At 39.7% G+C, this 7,165-nt stretch overlaps 1 pseudogene; it reads right to left on the bottom strand.

The window, feature by feature from the left end:
• Window positions 1–425: 425 nt before the first annotated feature.
• LOC132172709 (F-box/kelch-repeat protein At3g23880-like) lies at window positions 426–1,620 on the bottom strand (annotated as a pseudogene).
• Window positions 1,621–7,165: the final 5,545 nt, after the last annotated feature.

Here is a 7,165-nt window from a genome sequence, read left to right as displayed (position 1 = left end):
AAAAAAAAAAAAAAAAAAACCATTGATTATCAGGTTCAAATGTGCTATGTCATTTTTTTATGAAATCAAAGAGCTCAATTTTGAAAATTATGTCCACTGGTCCCATCAACCATACTTTAAGTACCAAAACCTCTTCAAGAGTAAATTGCTATGAAGTAGCTAGAAAGAAATATCAATATATATATATAAACGAAACACTAAACTTATGGGATGGTGAAAAGATAATTCCTCATGATAGTTAAAATAAAGATGGTGTGAAGAACCCTCGTACAACTGCTTATTTAACCATGAAAATCTTTTACAATTGGGGGGGGGGGGGGGGGGGGGGGGGGGGTTGTTAAAAGTAAGTGTATAAATATTTGAGAAAGACAACTTTGACAAGAATAAGCATAATATATTATCTCAGCACATATATGCTGCCTGAAACACAATTGGAACAGATATAGAAACATGGGCCCTCAAGCATTGTCAACAATTGCCCTACTCTTCAAATTCATTTCCTCCCTTGACAGAAACTAGGGTCTCCATGTAGGTAACCAATTGCATCGAGTCTCTGTCTCCATGAATTTGGAGATCAGTCATTTGTTTGGTAGAGGGGTCATACAAGACCAGTTGTCCACCATTTTTATTCCAGAACATGATGTCATTCTTCCAAAATCCTAATGGTCGGCACATGTCACCTGCAGACGGTTCAATAGTAAAAAGCCTAGTCCAGGAGTCCTCAACACCAACTTTAAGCAACAACCATATATCATACTGCCATTCTTCATCAACCGGCCTTTGAGCAACCATGGCAATCGATTCATTCAACACGAAAAGCGCTTCCCCAAAAGCATTATCAGGAAGTGGTGTTTTTAGGAATACCTCATCGCTCATGTCAAATGACAAAACAAATAAGTCCCGCATATGAATATGATCAACATATGCCAGCCAAGAACCCATCCCAGTGGTGTATGTCATCGGACCATGATGATCTTCAAAAATAAAACACGGGGGTCCATCAACTTTTCTCCAAGAATCGGTGCCTAAGCTGTATACCTCTTTTTGGTATATGATGTCCAGAACGTCTTGTGAAAAATAGCCGAAAGTGGGTTCATACATACTAACAAAGTTGATTATCTTGTAGTCATTAGTTTTGGCATCAAAACCAAATCCCGTACCTTGAATATGGGTGCAATAGCCAGCGGGGGCGAAGAGGGGCAGGTTTGATTCGGGGACAACCTTTGTTTCTTTAGTTGTAGGGTTCCATATAACAACATTCAATGTATCGTAAGCATGGAGACAAACGAGACCATTGCAAGAACCCACCACACAAATACAAAACTTCTCGCCGTTCTCAAAATACGTTCGAGGTAGAGGATGTGTAAGGGATATTTGGAGTTCTTCATAAGAAATGGTGGATATAACATAATAGTCCATTGTTGTGTTGAACGTACTAAGGAGAATGTGGGTATTGCTGTTCTTGTTGTGTAGGAGGTGTTTTCTTACGAAGTTTTGGTGTGTGATGAGAGCGTACCAGGATTTGCAGACGCACTTGAAACGCAAGAGAGAGACGACCGGAAGCCATAGCAGAATCTGCGTCACCAAGTCTTCAGGCAATTCGTTGGCCATCATCATCATCATCGCTTGGTTAGGGAAAGCAGAGATGATTCGCAAGAAGGGACACGAAATGTAAAAGAGAGAGATTGAAGTTCAACATTTGCCCATTTGGGCTTGGGCTTGGGCTTGGGATTGGGATTGGGATTGGGATTAGGCTTGGGCTTGGGCTTGGGCTTGGGCTTGAGCAGATTCGTATAAAATTTCTGTTAAATGAATTGGAAAAACTAAAGCCCACAATAAGGCAAATGCCCATAACCACTACTTACTTCATCCAAACTCATAAGGCCGTTATAATTTGGGCTTGGGAAGATTAGTATGGATGATCGAGTAGTATATATTTGGCGACACATGCAGCAACATAAGGCCGTTATAATTTGACATTAGCATGTGTTAGCCTCCTCTCTTGGCCTGAATAACTTTATTTTTTACTTGGAATTTTCTCAATAATAATATGCATATACTGTCAGGCTTTTGATGAATAATCTCTCGTTGATATCAATCAATTCCTTTTTGTTTTTGTTTTGTTTTGTTTTGTTTATCCAAATCCAATTAATTATGTAATTGACTTAACAACCACATTCAAATAATTAGGAAATTGGGTAACACCAAAACTTTTTTTGAAAGGGAAAACATTCCATACTCATTCATTTATAAAAGGTCGCGAGCAAGAGCTCTTACAAATAGAGCAAAAAGCTATGAAACAAATCATAGCCGAAGCTAAAGTTATAGTCATCAACCAATTAGGCCAAACAAAGGTAACAACATTAGCTAACCCATAACTATTCATCAGGTTTAAGATCAGATTTGCACCAAACAGATACCATCTAATGTATAGGTAGCGCTTATTCCTCGGCCCTGAGAGCAAAGAACCCCCATGCCGAAACTTATCCTCCTCAACCCGACAGCCAGGATAACGTTCACATTCACAACCCAAAGGTTTGGACCAAAAGCAAAATTGGCAGATCATAAAGGGAGGACAGAGCCTTATTACAAACAAAAAAACAGGAAAGAAAAAACATACAGGGAAATAAAATAGGAAAGTAAAAAACAAATACATGGAAAACGGAAATACAACAAAAGGAAGCCTACAATACAGGGAAAATAACAAGAGAAGCACACAAAGCGGATAACAGCAGCCGGAAGAAGGCTGATCGCGTACTGGCCGGAAACCGACGTGGAGGGTGGTGTTAGAAGCTCATTGCGAGGGATTCGTGAAAGGACCTGGCAGCTGACGATGGACGGCAAAGCAGGCGCGGAGGAGATCGGCGACGCACTCAAAGAAACTAGGGGGAGAGTTTAAGTGAATCCCCCAAGAGCGGCACCCACAAAGTGTGCCAAACAAGCAAAAACAACAAGAAACAAACACAAACACAACCAGAAGCAAACGGCAAACAACAGGCAAAAACAAGAAAGGAAAAAAGTCACAAAAACAACATAGAAACAAATCACAGTTGGAGTGATGAATCCAATGCGAAAGGTGGGATGGACACTGACGGATCTAGAGAGCAGGAAGGTGGGGCACACGTCGAGGTGGGTCAGACGGAGGAAGGGAGATCAAGCTAAGGCAAGCCGATCCAAAGCTAAGCCCGACCTAGACAAGGCACGGCAGAGACAGATGGTGGTTGAAAAAGATGGCACAGTGGAGAACGGCTATGCAGGCACAACGGCAAAGGGAGAAGGGCAAAACGCCAGAGAATAGAAGAAAAAGGAAAAGGGGCGGCACAAAAAGAGGAAAACCGCACAAGCCGAAGGGGGCGAGGGGAGGAGAGAGGCATCCAACGACCGTCCCTCCTCCCCAAACCTGGGTTTACCTTACTTGTGCGGCACTCTAGAAAAAGAGCTAGGGTTTGGGAGAGAAGGAATAGGGTTTTACCAAAACTTTTAAATATCAATATAAAAGAGAGCCCCTTCTATCTACACATGTTGTAAAACTAACTTTTACAATCTCCAATCAAAATTTGACACATAACTTCAAAACACTAAATGAAATAGAAGTAAAAACAACGTATCTTTAAACCAAATCAATTGATCCACCAAACCTTTTCATTTTTTTTCCATCCATTCTAACTTCATGCCTAAACCAAATCAATTGTTTCTTCTTTCTTTTTGCTCGTGTCAACTTTATATTGAAGGTTGTAAAAGTGTCGTTTTACACATCCTGAATAAAGTTATTCTCAAAATATAATACTAATTCACTTGTGTAGAATTAGTATGTTACCTAATTCATGGTGTGGTGCTCAAAATAAAACCATGTACAACAAATTTTGTGCTCCCAAATAAGTTTTTTATTTTTGTAAAAATTAAAAAAAAAAAAGAAAAAGAAAAAAGAAAAAAAGAAAAAAAGATTAACCACATAATTTGAATAAGATAATTTAATTACATCAAGGTTTGAGGATATATAAACAATCAACATTATGGTCTATATGAAGAAATGAAATTTCACGCAATTGCTATTACCATTATTACAAACAAAGCTTTTTGTTTTGTTTTTTTATCTTTCACTCATCTTTTGTTCATCGTCATACAAGAGATTGATAAATCTACCATTGAATATGTGGGACCACATGTATATCACATAAATTCAATGGTAAACTTACAATAAAAAAAAATATGAATAAAAAATAAATGGTTAATTAACAACAATCTCGTGTCCGTCTTCTCTCTAAGCTCTTTGCTAGGGTTTACAGAGGTAGAGTTTCTTCTTGAACCTTTTATAAGGGAGAGCTAGGGTGAGTTTTTGACTGTTTTTTTCGAAGGGTGGGTTCATACAGGAGGTATGGGGAACACAGCTGAAGATCTGATGAATTTGTGGGGAAAGTTTCATTGTTGGAGGAAGAAAGCGCAAGGATTGAGATACAGGAGAATGTATACAATCCAATAATGCAGTAGGGTTTAACTTGCCTGGTGGGGAAACTACTGTCGGATAGGCACATTAGCAAGGAGATTCTCAGAACTCCTTTGATACGTGCATGGAGGCCAACGGGGAGGGTTTCGTTTAAAGACTTGGGGCCTAATCTCTACCTCATTGAATTTGAGCATGAATGGGATAAGTCTAAGATGGGATAAGTCTTGGATTATGGAGGGTCGTCCATGGACCTTTGATGGAAATCTCGTATCTCTGTCAGAGTTTGACGGTCTCACGCCTCTCACGGAGTTGGACTCTAACAAAGCAGTCTTTTGGGTGAGAATGTTTAACCTACCTCTTGCCTGCATGGGAAAGGAGGTGGGGTTTCAAATTGGATCGACAGTTGGCAAGGTGGAGGACGTCAACGTTCTAAATGATGGTTTCGATTTGGGAGAATACCTGCGGGTGAGGATTATCTTGGATTTATCAAAACCGCTATCAGGAGGAAGAGTTTTGAAGTTGAAAGACAAAAGGATTTGGGTAGCTTTTTAGTAAGAAAAAATCTCAAAATATTGCTTCACTTGTGGTGTGATATGACATGGAAGTAAGGGGTGCAAAAAGCTGGGAGGACGTAAGCTTCAAGGGGCGAAGAGTGAGATGGAGTTCGGCCTTTGGCGTAGGGCAACTTCACCAAATCGTAGACATGGTTATGGTGGAGGACGTCTGAGAAATTCTAAGGCGGATAGGACACATGATGCAAGTTTTTCTGATGGAGGAACGAGCCACACCTCCAATAGTGGCTACAGTGGAGATGGCAGAAGTATGGAGGAGGGTCAAGGCGGAGGGCAGCCAGGCTTGGAGGAGAAAACTCTGCAGCAAGAAGTTGGTCATTTTTCGATGAGACTGCTGACCACGCCAGAAAAGGAAAAACCTGGTTATGGCAAGCAAGTAATGGGATCTGCTAAAAACACGGAAGTCATGTCGGACTAGGATTTTTATGGCTCCCCCAAATCTCGGGATTGGAGAAAAAATCAAGGGATTCTAATCATAGCAGTGATTCCCGAGCAATTATGGTAGAGGAAGTGCAAGGAAATTTACAAAAAGAAAGAGGATCAAATGTGTATGTAGGTCAATGGGATGCATTAAAGGAGAAGATGGTATGAGGGACAGTTGGGATAGATTATGTGGAGAGGCTTCAAAACAATATCGCAAACTATTTTAATGACGTGGAAGGCTCCTCTAACAGTTTTTCGCCAACTGTCTTCCTAAACAAGAAAGTGATGAGTTTGGCTCAAGAGAAGGGAGAAGAAAGGGGAGTACGGGAACTAAGGCTCCAAAGGAGGTAAGGGGGCAGCATCAGTATTGGAAACGGGTGTGTCGTGAGGGGGCTGAAGGGGAGGAAAGGAGTGGAAGTGATGTTATTCTGGAAAGGAAAGAGGAAGGAGGTAGCTACAGAGGAGGAATGGAGGGCTCACAATGGGAAGAGAAGAAAAGCAACTGCATCAGAGTACTGTTGTGCCAAATACTATCTCAATTAATAGATAATATTTAGTACGTTTTAACTTGCAAGTGCACAAGATCAAAACATTAGTATAATGCAGCAAGTACGAGGTCGATCCCACGAGGATTGTGATTTTATTTCAAATTAATTAAAATATCAAATTGTCACAGATTTGATATTAAGAAAAATAAAAAGATATAAAGATAAAGTAAAGGTAAAGGCATGGCTTTGATATCCACCACTAATTATGCTCAATTAATATAACAATATGCCAATGATCCAATCATATTATGAATACCTAATGTTTGCCAACCTAAGAGCATGTGTGTATACTCCTTAAGCTATTGATTTCCCTAAGCAACGAGTTAGGCATAGGTGTATCCTTTAACTCTTTTCTTTCTTGAAGGATTAGCATGGTATATACTAAGTTGTTATTTAGAAAAGCATATGTTCTATGAAAATCGACAAACACATGAGGCCTAGGGCATGGGTGTATACTCCCGGTTTCCCATGTTGATTAACCTAAGAACCCGGTGTGTATTTCTTTTGTTACTTATGTTAAACCCAGGACTCGGTCATCCAAATTGATTTAACTAACTAGTCCGTACCACATGCATATAATGGCCAGTCACATACATATGAGGAATTCATGAAAATAAGAATTAATCAAGTTAAATATCACAACATGATCATCACAAAGGCGCCAATATTGAAATATTAAATAAGCATAATTAGGGCTTCAATCTAGCCCTCCTTAAGAGTTAGTTACACATAATTAAAATAAAAGAAAAAAGAAAAGGTAAAGAAAGAACAGAAAACCGCTCCTAGAAGTAGCATCCAATTCCTCCCCCCAAAGTTGTCTCCTTCTAATTCTCCTAAATTTGTCTCTTGAATTGTGAGGCTTAGAGGTCTATTTATAGGGCTTAGGAGAGTCCTAGAAGCTCTAGTAATCCTAGGAATTTCGGATATTTAAGTTCAAGTCCAATTAGGATAAAGAAAACCCAAGTCCAAATCGGAATAGGATTCGCCAAGAATTGTGGTCCCATCTTGTTGCGTGATTTTGGCCTTACGGCGCTCTGAATTGGGAAAATGCTATTTCACAATGATTTGTAGCATTTTGAGTTAGCTTCCCAATACTCACTCGAATCACCTCAATCGGATATCTGAACTGAAAATTATGGCCAAAATACCGAGAGGTATGCAGAATTCAATTTTGCCTC

This window comes from Corylus avellana, chromosome 1 (genome assembly GCF_965113065.1).
Source record: "Corylus avellana chromosome 1, dhCorAvel1.hap1.2, whole genome shotgun sequence".
Classification (NCBI taxonomy): Eukaryota; Viridiplantae; Streptophyta; class Magnoliopsida; order Fagales; family Betulaceae; genus Corylus; species Corylus avellana.
The sequence above is the reverse complement of the archived record's forward strand: the minus strand, read 5'-3'. Positions and strand labels throughout refer to the sequence as shown.